This window comes from Rhinolophus sinicus, linkage group LG10 (assembly GCF_036562045.2).
Source record: "Rhinolophus sinicus isolate RSC01 linkage group LG10, ASM3656204v1, whole genome shotgun sequence".
Lineage (NCBI taxonomy): Eukaryota > Metazoa > Chordata > Mammalia > Chiroptera > Rhinolophidae > Rhinolophus > Rhinolophus sinicus.
Window position 1 is genome coordinate 93,319,877 of NC_133759.1, and position 12,969 is coordinate 93,332,845.

Here is a 12,969-nt window from a genome sequence, read left to right on the forward strand (position 1 = left end):
TTATTGTATTTTTGCAAAAAAAAAAAAAATCCCTCTTTTTCATATTAAATGAAAATGAGCCCCCAAAACATCAGAAAAATAAACGTCACCTGAAATTGGAGCACCAAAAAGCCCAGGCTTTGGTGCATATCATTGCAGACACTCAGTTTTTTTCCCCTGTTTCGTAGCCCCATACCATTCATTGTGTCACCTGATTTCTGTGGAAATGGTTCATGAAGTTACCTGCAAAAGTGAATCGCTCCTTTCTTTTACAGTTACTCATTGCTATAGTAAGAGAAATCCATCTGCATGTATTTTATATCTGTTTTGTTTTTCCATGATTTTATGACGAGGGTGGTGTTTCCCTTAAGACAGTTGGATTCTTCTTTTTGGCCTAAATATACTTCATCATCTACTTTTCCACCATGAAGGTGGGAAGGGATGGAAAGAAGAGAAATACACTTTTCTTGGGTATATATGATGGGCTAGCTTTTGTGTTCAGCAGTAAATATAGATTTGCTAGTTTAATCAATGAATACTCTATTAATTTTCCTCATTACATAGACAAGGGTGCTCGGCCTCGGAGAAGGGAACTAGGAATGCACAGCCAGTCTGTGTCAGAGCTGGTATTGCATACCAAAGTTATAACTGCAGAGCCCATGCAATCCCCTTACATTCTGTGGCCAGAACTCCTTCATCTCTGCTGATGGGCCAGCAGCTGGGTATTTGCCCAACTCTGCTACGTAAAGGCCATTCAGCTCTTGCCTGTATGCTCACCTTACCTCAGCTACATGCATAGGGCAATGTTAATGTAGATTTAGCATTCCTCCTGGATCCCCAGCCCTACGACACTGTAGCAGCCCCTCTCTGGCCAGAAAAGTAGGTGCTGGAGTTGTTCATGGCTGCCTGAGTACAAGAGGGTGAAGGCTGGTGAAGACAACTTTCAGAGAATGCCAGTGTCCCCATTGCTGCCCTCCACAACGTCCAGGCTCTCTCTCTGGTTCATCTCTCTCTTGTACAATAGGAGAAACAGGGAGTATGCTAGTCCTAAACATTCTCCCTAAGTTCTGCAAACCTGAGTTTAGACCTTGCTTCAGAAGCCTTCCCTTTGTCTCAAGTAGACTTCCATGGTACACGATACTACCGTGCACCATGCATACACCTCAAAGCTCTCTCCTCTAATGCATCCTAGCCCTCAACCACCTTTATCAGCATCAGAAATGCTGGTCCATGACCTTGGTCTCCTCCCAGAAGAGGGAGCACTTTGTTCTTTGTCCTCACCTCTGTGTGTCTGTGTCTGTGGTAGTTCAGATCCTGCCTCTGGCGACTGCTGCACAACTGAGAACATCCCCAGCCATCAAAACAGGGAAGTTCTGTCTTCTGTCACACGTGAACTCTATTTCTACATCTCTTAGCTAATTTGAATAAGTATGGGGAGGAGGACTTGAGGAAAAGGGAATTTCCCTGGCTGGTGCTCTCTTTCTGAAATGATAGATTTGCTTCTAGAGTTAAACTGATTTTTAAAATCATCTTTAAATGTTTGCAAATCTGATAAACCTCTTTAAACAGCATGTACTCCCTTAAAACACAGACCTCGAGAAATGTCTTGATGCCAAGAGGAGTAGCCGGCAGTCTTGCATTCCATGTATTCTTCTCAAATCCAAATAGAATCACTTCCCTTTTAATAAATGCCCACCTGGTCAATGTGAGTCCACACCAACGGGACTTCAGCATCCTGAGTGTTGGCATGTACTCCAGCCTCAGCCACAGAGAAAGCAAATTTTGCTATCGAGCAATGGGTTCAAGTTCTCCATCTTCCCTATCAGTTGTCAGACCTTGGGAAGGAAGGTCCCTTGGCTTCTCTGAGTCTCAGTGTTCTCATCTAGGGAATGAAGATAAAAATACCCTTTCTTACTAATAGCTGGGTATAAGAAAAGAATAAGGCAATGTGTGGGATAGCACTTGATGTTAGGCAGAAGTCGGAAGTTTTCACGACAGCATTCTATAAACATTCTCATGAGCCACATCAATAAGGTGCAGGAGACTGGGGGATGCAATATGCTCGGGGTCACTGCCAGGGTTCAAATTGCCTGCTCGGCCTCTTACCAGCTGTGTGACTTCGGGTGAGTGTGAAACCTCTCTGAGCCTCATTTCTAAAATAAGAGTGACAATAATGGTCCTGAATTCTTGGAGTTGTGAGAATTCACTAAAGTTGGTTAGCACAAGGATAAATACTCAAAGTTTTCCAGTATTAGCATTAATGTTAATACTGGTTTGTATCAGACAGTCACCAAATGTTAATTTGCTTCTATGGTTCCATTCCACTGATCACATTTTATTTTTTATTTTTTTCATTCATTCATTCATTCATTCATTCATTCACTCATTCATTCATTCATTCCAACTTTATCAGGATATGGTTGACAAACAAAAGTTGTATAAATTTAAGGGGTAGAACATGATGTTTTAATAAACATATACATTGTGAAATGATTGCCACAATCAACTTAATGAACACATCCATCAACTTGAAGGATTTAAACATTCATTCAATTTGCCAGTTATAGCTCTTATGGCAAATGAGACTGCTGGTATTTCTGGCTTATGCCGTCACTCTTTGTGAGTGTGATTGACCTGAGTCAGTCTGCTTCAGTCCAACCCAATGCTTGGATAACATCCAGCTTCTATACTTGCAAAGCTAATGGCCTCAGCTCCTGATTTTTCACTCTGAGAGATTCAGACTCTTTCCTTTCTGGTCTCTTTCTCTCTTCTACACGCATTTGCAATGAAATCCAGATTTAGGAGCTTAGCAAATAACAGGAAATACAGTGATATATTTTGTTATATTCATTCAATTATATCACCACTGATCACGGTTTTAACCAGCTATTGCTATTAGTAGTCTTATGTTTTATTTTCAGTTCTTTTACAAAGGACAGTTTAGGTTTTCTAAAACACACACACACACACACACACACACACACACACACATGCACACATTAGGTTGGTGCAAAAGTAATTGCGGTTTTTGCAATTATTTTTAACCTTTTAAATCGCAATTTTGCACCAACCTAATGGATATCTCTATCTCTATCTCTATATCTATCTATATATCTGTATGTGCGTGTGTATGTGTGCATATGAGTGCACACGTAGCTCCATACACACAAATATTGTGCAGCTCCCCCTTTCCTGTCTTACGTACGTCATTACCGGCAGGTACTTTTTCCTGGAGCGCTCCTTTGCTCCTTTCGTTAGGACCCTCCCTTGCTTCCCGCTCAGAGTTGTGAAAGTGTAACAGGCCCCTGCTCGCCTGAGCACCGAGTGGAATGGGAGCTGCCTGAGACCTGAAGCTGAGTTACATCTCACCTCTGATGATTGTCTCTGTCCATTTAAGGTCCACTTATCTTGAGCCCTCAGCTTAGCGAGAGAAGAGTTGTTCCACTTAGAGGGAAGTTTCCTGTGTCATGAGTGGAGGTAGAGGAGCATGTTGCGAAACCAGCTGCCATGAAATTGAATTACAGGTGTTGTATTCTCCCAGCCTGAAATTGCTCCATTTTACCATGGGCCTTTCTGTTTGTTTGGAACAAATAACTGCAATTTACTAGGATGCTAACAGATGAGGGTATAAGCAGTCAGAGGTGGTTTAAGGTTTCCATAATGATGGAAAATTACTCCTATCCATTTCAAGTATGGTTTCTCTTTCGAGCCACCACATTTAAATGTGAAGAGAGGAAATGCCTCACTTTTTTAATACTCTTCTCTCGGCACAATGCTCTCTAAAGGCACTCCAGGTTTCTCTAATGTTCTTAACCACACACCCTATCAGTTTTATTTATTATCCTGTGGAATATGTTCAGTAATGACTTCTGAGGCGGCCAGGGGTGAATGGACAATTTGCTTTCACTGCCTCGATCTCCTCAACCCATTTCCTCTTAATTTGGTGGAGATGGTGTGGAGATTCTAGAAAAAGGAGTCATAGAAACGCTTGAAAGAGGAGAACTCCAAGACACCTTTTTTCTGCCTCATAACTGAACATTGTCGGGAGTAATTTCTGTGTCTCACCTTCTGCCTTCAATACATTTTAGCGTTCCAAGGAGCATTATTGTTTTCTTTTCAAGAGGAAGCGGGAATGAATTTAAAAGTTTTTTGTTTTTTCCTGGGATTGTTCATACACAAATAAACTGCCTCAGTATTACAGGGTGGTTGGGATGAGGTGGTGAATGGTGAGCGTTTTCATGTGAAACAGGCATTAAAGTGACCATCACTTTCTCAGAGCCAAACAAAAGCAGTGTAGGAGGTTGATCAAAATGTGTCAGTTGTGTGGATGATCTACATTTAAAAGTAAGTTTCTGAGTTTCCGAAATGGTAACTGTCTATCAGTAATATTTGAGACACTTCTCCTGAAAGGAAACTTAACATTAGGTGGTGTTGGGGGATTTGCGCTCCTGGTACATTGGTGCTTTTGAACTCATTTCTCAGATACTTATGCTTTTAGGCAATTTTTTTTTTACTGTGCATATATAAATGAATACATTCCTTTTGTAAAATTCCCATAATGAACAATAGAGGAATATTACCCCTGCATCCCCACCCTCCCACCGATGCCTTGTCCCATAAATACTAATTAGGTGTGTTTGTATCTTCCCGATGTTTTTGCATGAAGGCATGTATGTAAATTGATGAAAGTCGCAGTATGTGGTTTTACTTGGTGAGTATTTTAAGTAAAGGAAATCACATTTTATTATTTTTCCTGTAATGTATTTTTTCACTTAACACTATATTTTGTAGATCTATTCAAGTCAATACATATAGATCTAGGTCATTACTTTTAATAGCTTAATATCATTTTATGATATGAATGTACCACAACTTGTTTAACATACTAATAGACATTTAAGTTGCGTTGCTTTGCTTTTACCAAAAAAGGTGTTGCTGTGAACAGCTATGGATATATCTTGTAATGTACGTATATGCTAGATCTATAGAGTAGACATCTGGTTTTTATTTGTTACACTGCATTATTGGAACCTGTTGACTGGTCGTTCTGGACTAAACATGGCTTACGCAGAAAGTACTAACTGATACAAATTGGGAGAGCACGTGGATTTTGGCCCATGGGGTTGTGTTAGGCAAGGTGTTAAGTTAGAATTAAAATATAACGGTAATTTCTAAGTGTCGTTTCCTTGTAAGAAACCCTGCAGAGCTGAACATGCATATGTCAAGATGTGCGAGAACTGCAAAAATTAAAAAGAAAAAGCAAATAGAAGAATTCATATAATAAACATTTGGATTATTTATAATTTTGGCAAGTGGTTCTTACTTTAGAAAAAAGAAAGTTTTGTTCATTGTCTTTGTAAGCCTTTTAGTAACAGGTCACACATGCACACACGTGCACACATACATGTGTGCACACATAGACAATGTAGGTTCGCTTGGTAACACCAGCCCTTCCGAGGCAGAGCCTCAAACAGTCAAGGAATAACAGCCCCAATCTAGAGCAACCTGCCTGCGCGAGACGCACTTCTCCTAGGACAGTAGGTGATCTGCAGAGAGCCTCCCTGTTCTCCTCTCCCAGCCCTCATCCCATCTCACCAGTCAGCTCATGCATCCTCTGTCAGAATGACCGGATTATTCCATAGTATGGATGTCCTACACTTTATTTTCACTTATTGATGGACATTTAGATTGTATTATTTTGCTTTTAGTAAGAAAGGTGTTGCTGTGAACAGCTGTGTATGTGTATATATGTACATGTGTGTGCCAGGTCTCTAGGATAGAGACCGTGACCTCTTGTTCTCAGGCTCTGTTTCTCCCAGTGGCGTTGCTTGTGCAATAAGCATCATTCTCTACTTGATAACAACTAAACTACTGTCATTTCTTAGGGCATTTAGATGCTAAACATTTTATATTTATTAATTTGTTCACTCATTAGTTAATAAAAATGGATAGAAAGTAAATTCTGTGCTAAACACAATTCTCAATGTTGGAGATACAGCAATAAACACAATTAAGTTTCTGGCCTCATGGAGGATGCATTTTAGTAGAGAATCTCACAGCAAATAGATAAATAACTGATACTACGTATTTTTAATACAAGTCGCTATGAAGAAAAATAAAGCAGACAATGGTGAGGGATGCTAATTATATAGGGTTGTCAGGTAGGACTTTTCTGAGGACTGTCATTTGAGCAAAGATTTTAATGATATGAACATATAATAGATTTTATACATGTATAATGTAGGTGACACACGTATGTGTGTATCACCTGCCAGGACATCCTTACTGTCGCCCCTTTACAGGTTAGTAAGCTGTTGCTTCGGGAGATGAAGTGTGTATTAGAAATGTTTTTTCAGTAGCAAGTAATGGAACATCCGTCTAATAGTGATCTAAACAAATGGGAGTTAATTTTCCTACCATCGCAAGAACTCTGGGGAGGGGGCAGCTGCTTGTTCTGCTGAGGCAACTCAGTGACATCAAAGCCAGCATCTTTGTAATGCTCTCAGCCTTCTCCTCTTGGGCTTAGCATGGCTTCCACAGGTGGCGTGTCTGTTTAGCCGGCAGGAGGAAGCAAGGAAGAAAAACACCTGTTTTATCTGTCTCTTTTATCAGGAAAGAAAGTTGACTCGGCAGATTTCCTCCGCCATCTTATTGGGAAGATCAGTGTCGCCCAGCTGCTCCTGGCTGTGAGGAAGACTGAGGCAGTGGGTATTTTGTTTTCATAATTTCTTTTAGTGGAGAAAAGTAAGGGAGGAAGTAGAAGTGAGTGTTTGGTTGGTGTTCACTTTGCCGTGAATTATGTACCGAACAGTTCATGTCTAGTGAGCCAGGTCTGCCTGGCAGCAGAGTTCTGTTCTTCTAATTTATTTTTATCTGATTCATTTGGATAGTCATCCTCTCTTACAGGATCTGGAGGAGGCGACCAATGTCAGCGACAGCTCCTACTGAAATACTAGCTTTAGTACCATATAGGAGATTACAACAAAGCTTTGGTTGCTGTGTGGCCGATATTGGTAACACCACACTCTGCTCTTTTAAGTATAATTTGCAGGCGTTGAAATTTGTCTGGTGAAACTTTTCCTGTGATTGGCCCCTTGTTTTATAAGTTTGTCTATGATTAATGTAAATCCCTACGTTTGAAATGTTGCAAACCCTGCGACCAGAAACATGCTTGCAGATGCAATTTAGATAAAGGGTCACAGAGAAAATACTGAAATATGTCGTTCATTTTCTGAAGAAATACTGACAGAGTATTACCGGGGCATGGTCCAGAGACAGAGTCCTTCATACGTGTTGAGTGTCCTTCAGGTTCCAGTTGTTTTTACCTGCACTCATTCATTTGCTTTGCTCTCCTGGGAAATACTACAGGAATCATTATTGCCATCCTACAGGGGTAAAATGATCCCTAGGAAAAAACAAAACGACTTAAAACACTAAAACAAAGTAACACTTTCTAATCACGTGTTCCTCAGTAATATTAAAAGAAAAACGTTAGAGCAGATTCAATTACTCCCCTTCAAATAAAGGACTGCCCCAAATTCACTCCTGTGTAGAAATTCTGACCTGTCATTGGTTAGATACACAACAGTCATTCCTAGAAAAGACATCAGTTCACTCACTCTAGCATATTGTAAAAGCCTTTCAAAGTGAAATGATTAAGTCTTCTAAAAATATTTTCTGGATATTTTTAATTGAAGAAACGAATAATACATGTTAATTGTCAAAGCTATAAACAATAAAAAAATTTATATCACACAGTGAAATTTCTGTTTAGTCACCACTCCAAAAGATAACCATGATTAGCAGATTAATTTATATCCTTTCAGACATTTTTCAGTAACCATTTGCAGTGGTTATTATTTTAGTAATAATTATTGTTATTGTTAATGGAATATGATAGTATTTTACAACTTTTGCAGCCTAATCCTATTTTATGAACAATATATTGTGATCTTTTCATACAGTATATCTATACAGTATATACATAGTATTTTATTTAGGAATTATTTATAATTATTATAACCAATCCCCTAATAATGACAATTTAGATTTTCCCCCCAAAATGTTTGATATTATTGTGCACATTCTTGAACATATCTATGTACCTTTAAGCAGATATTTAGTATTTCCATAGGAAAAACACCCAGAAATGGTATTGGTTAATGAGAAGGTAGGCACATTTAAACTTTTCTAGACATTACAAAATTACCCTACATCAGCAGTGTAACGAGAGTGCCTTTTTTGTTACATTCTTACCGGGACTGGGCATTATGCATTTTTGGTCCTTGTTAATCGGAAAGACAAATCAATTATATGTCTATTTTAATTTGGATTTCTTAGATTAACAGTGATTTTAAGAATCTTGACATAATTGTTGGTCACTGTTTCCTTTGTCATCTTTTTGCCCTTTGCCCATTTTCCAATTACATTGGTTTTGTTTTTTGATGGCATTCGATAGATAGTATAGATGGTAACCATACAGTGTCACCTGTTTTGTCATTTTCCCCCCCTTACTTTGTCTTTTAATTGTATTTATGGTATCTTTTGCTATATCAACTGTAAACATCTTATATAGTCAAATACGTAATTTTTGTTTTTTCTTTCTTTCATCGTTTTGGGACTTATGTCAATGGAAAGTCTTAGAAGCAGTCTGAATATACAGTATTTCAAGTTGGAAATCCACTCTGAATGGAGCTTTGGCAATGTGGGAGCTCGTCGGACTTGACTAATTATCATTCTGTGGCTGATATTTACCCACTCCCATGTGCAGTGTAGTCCAAACCAGGATTTAATAACCCATAGCATATTTGCACAGACTTTCTCATTTTCTAAGCATTTAAAATTAGTTCTGAAAGATGAATGACTCATTTTTTAATATAGTCCCCTGTGAATCCAGCTCTACCCTGAGAAGATTTTTCAGGGAGAGTCAGTCTCTCAGTTGCAGCAACACAGGCGTAACTTCTTGGCAAGTCTCATGCTTTTGTTTTGTCCAAATGTTCTCTCTAATGAATCATTGGCTCGACCTAACCCAAACTTGTCAGTGGTGATGGGTTTTCTAAACGAAGGCAATTGCAATACAAATGATCAGGTGAGAGAGAAAAGAAATGGCCATTCAACTAAATCTGCAAGTTAGTGAGGAGCTATGACTATAAATGACATGTGGAATAAAATATATAGAATGTATGCTTCAGTATGCTTTGATTTTGAGTGTGGAAATCCTATAGGCCTGGCCTTGAATATTGACTTCTCCTTTAAAAAATTATGTGAGACAAGTTACTTAACTTTTCAAAGCCTCAGTTTCCTTATCTATAAGACAGGGTAATGGTTGCAACTGTCATTACCTAAATGATTTTATCATTTCTGACCTTCATTTCAATGTTTATTGTAAAAATCTGGGTGATCTCTTTTTATATGTCAGTAGGCTCTGGCCTCAGGTGCAGGCACTATTTAAAAATCATAGCAGATGAAAGTGAATAAAAACTGAGTGAAACTGTCATTAATTTGGCATTTTATAAGCAAGTTCTCTCTGGCAGTCGATTCATGCTGTCTGTTAAAGTAGCCCAACTTTTCATTTTTATTTTATTTTTTACATCTCAATCTTTCGTGACTTAAAAATGATGACATCTGAGTATTTCTCAAGCAGCTACTGCATATTTATGAAGAACAGTTAATCTGGAAAAGTAGAGAGAGGGAAATCATAAAATTTTAGAGTTGAATGATTTTCAGGCTCACGTACAGTAGAGAAAATTGAGACTCAGGCAAGTTCCGTTCCTTGCCCAGCGTCAAGTATTAGTAAGAATGATGCAAAGCAACTACTACAAAATGTCATGCTTCGATGTGGTCTTTGGCTGGTTCCATTGTATCACCTCTAAGGGTGAGGTACAGGGGCAAAGTGATTTTCTCTTCCACACACTTTCTCCAGGTGTCAAGGGCCACCTAGATGTCCAGGGTGTTCCCACAGGTCACCATACATGGGGGATCCAACAATGTCCGGGTCACAGGTATGTGAAGCTCCCATCAGACAGCCAGCAGCCTTAGTGCACAGGGTTCCGGCAGGAAGAATGGCGCCTCCTGCTGGACATGCCTGAAGGCTCAGCCACTGGAGGCCACAATGAGACATAAGCTCGGCTCATGTAAAGAGAGAAGATGGGATGAGGGAGCTTGCCTGGTTCCCAAGGGTGTGGGTCCAGACAGTGGATTCCTAAAGGGATGCCCCACAGAAGATGGGAGGCCTGTGGAGGTGGCCTAGTCTCCCTTTGGCATGGCCCCTCCCGGCCTGGTCCTCCTAGCTGGGACCCCTCTGACCTCTAATCCTCTCCTAGCAGTACCCCTGTCTCTCCTTTTCACCTCAGAACATTTATTCTAGACTAGGGTGGAAAATGTTTCCACCTTATCCACCTCATCCACCCCCAAATCTATTTTCTATGCCAGAGAGACCACCCATTTTCTGGGGCACCAGATGGACTCCTCCTTGTGGTCTTTGTACAGTCTTGCTGTGTCATCCCTCCGGGAGGAAATGACCAGAGCATATCTCTGATAAGTGAAGAAGGGCCAAGAGCGAGAAGGGACTCCGGAGAACAAAAATGCATTTGCGTCTATTTTCAACACTATCATCTTGCCCCATCATCACCAACATCACCAACATCATCACCATCATCACTGTCACCACAACCACCATCAACCAAGTACATTTACGTAGGGCTCATTGCGAAATTGCCAGCAAATATCAGAACTACGTTATGTCATTTTATTGCACAGAGTCCCTATAGTGTTGGTCTTATAATCTTCTCCATTTTAAAAGAGTGTCTGATAGTAGTAAATAACTTGCCTACCCAGTGGTTCTCAGTCAAGGATTATTTTGTCCTTCGGAGACATTGGTAATGTCTGGAAACACTTGATTGTCATGAATAGAAGGGTGCTGCCAGCTAAACATCCTACAACACATGTAGCCCCCCGGCAATAAATAATTTTTCATCCCAAAATGTCAGTAATGCCAGGTAAAGAAACCCAGAGCTATCATGATGCATTGGTACATTTAAAAGAATTTTACCGTGAATGGGTGTTGCATATTTATTAAATGCTTTTACTATATCCAGTCATTCTTATGTGATAATCTGCTTATGTGATAAATTCTAGCAATAGATTTTCAAATGTTAAAAGTATTCTTTCATTCCTGGGGTAAATTGTGCTTAGTCCAGACTAGTTGAAAGGTAGATTGGGTCCCCTGCCTCTCCTTCCAAAGCCTTTACACGGTTCCTAGTATAAAAAGAAAGCCTTCAGTGTAAGGTCAAGCATCATTGAGCCTGTCAGCCCCTTTTCTTGCCAGTCTTCCCTTCGTTTTCTGGCCACTTACCCAGCATCTTTGCCCACCTCGGGGCCTTGATACACACTGCGTTTAATGCAGGGAGACACCTCGGCATCGCCTGGCCCCACATCCATCTTCATTTATCTTACATCCTTGGCCGGGTTGTAGATTCCTGCCCACTGTTTAGTGTCCCAGGCAAATGCTCTTCCTCGTTTCCTCAGGGACTTTGCTGTCTCTTCCAAACTGAGCTAGATCCACTGCTATGTACCCCTTGTAGATCTCCACAATCATTCTTCATAGTACTCACAAATTAGTGAGACAATCATGTAATCACTGTAAAGTTCACACAAACACCATAACAGGAGCCCCGAGGCTGTTTTATTTATTACTGTATCCTCAGGGCATAGTACAGTTCCTGACATGTAATCAGTGTTCAGTTAATATATATTGAAGAAATGAAGGAATACATCAGTGAGTGAATGAATGAATGCATTTTTCTATTGATGTGGTGACTGGATAGGAAGAGAATTCAGCTATTTTACCACCTGTGGCCTGAGTTTGTCTCTTACCTATGTCATGGTGCACAGATTTGAAGGGTGAAAAGCTAGCCCAGAGTGGCCACCAGGAAAGGGAGTGTCAGGATACTACTGTGTTTCCCAGAAAATAAGACCTAGCCAGACAATGAGCTCTAACATGTCTTTTGGAGCAAAAGTTAATATAACATCCGGTCTTATTTTACTATAATGTAAGACCGAGTCTTTATAATATAACAAATATATAATATAATGTAATGTAATGTAACGTAACGTAATGTAACATAATATAATATAATATAATACAATATATTATAATGTAATATAATATCGGGTCTTATATTAATTTTTGCTCCAAAAGACACATTAGAGCTAATTGTCCGGCTAGGTCTTATTTTCGGGGAAACACGGTATTAGGAGTCAAGGTGTGGGGCCAGGGAACCAAGGAAGTAAAGAGTGAAGAACTGCAGTCACAGTGGATATTTCCGTGCATGGGGCAGTCTCATATAAAGTGGTCGGAATGCACACATCTATAAAAAGACCAGAACGTGGCATAGTTCATTTGTATTTGGGGGTTCCAATTGTGATTTTACATCTCAGAACGATTAGTTCCACACAGTATTGTATATAACAATCATACTGTGTTTGCTAAAAATGCAGATTCCAGAGCATCTCTAGTAAATGATTCTGAATCAGTCGGTTCAGACGGACCAGAGCCCAGGCACCGGCATTGTAACAGTAAAGGAGAGTGGGGGTGGGGCGGGGATGTGGAGAAAAAGAAAACCAGTTTAACATCACTGGCCAATTACAACCTTTTGAACTAATGAAAACACCGCCATGGTGAACGTCTTAATGGTATCGTGGCAACTGTGTCAGTGGATTTCCTTTAAGCAAGAAGGATGGTGCAGTTATTACACGATGAAATGAGCTGACAAGTCTGTGGTGCACAGTGGTGGCGCCTTCTTTTAACGCATAGATGACAAAGTTTAATGCTGATTTTGCTTCCCTTGTCTAGATTGAACCCTCACCAGGTATGAATATCAACCCCAGCCTTTCATGCTGACTCCTTAATTAATCTTTAAAACAACAGGAATTGTTAGTCCCCAAACCTATAAATACAAGCATTTTATGCTATTTTTACAAAACTAATCT

The 12,969-nt window shown here is 39.8% G+C and overlaps 1 protein-coding gene across 2 annotated transcripts in view; it reads left to right on the plus strand.

Annotated features, from left to right (window-relative positions):
- SGCD (sarcoglycan delta) overlaps positions 1–12,969 on the plus strand; it is an 827,683-nt gene that overhangs the window by 203,642 nt on the left and 611,072 nt on the right. Inside the window, exon 2 of one of the 2 annotated variants that reach the window (XM_074313830.1) lies at positions 6,592–6,683. The exons of the other annotated variant lie outside the window; for it this stretch is intronic. The gene's annotated coding sequence lies outside the window, so the exon portion shown is untranslated. The remainder of the gene's footprint in view (positions 1–6,591; positions 6,684–12,969) is intronic. 2 annotated transcript variants of the gene reach the window in all.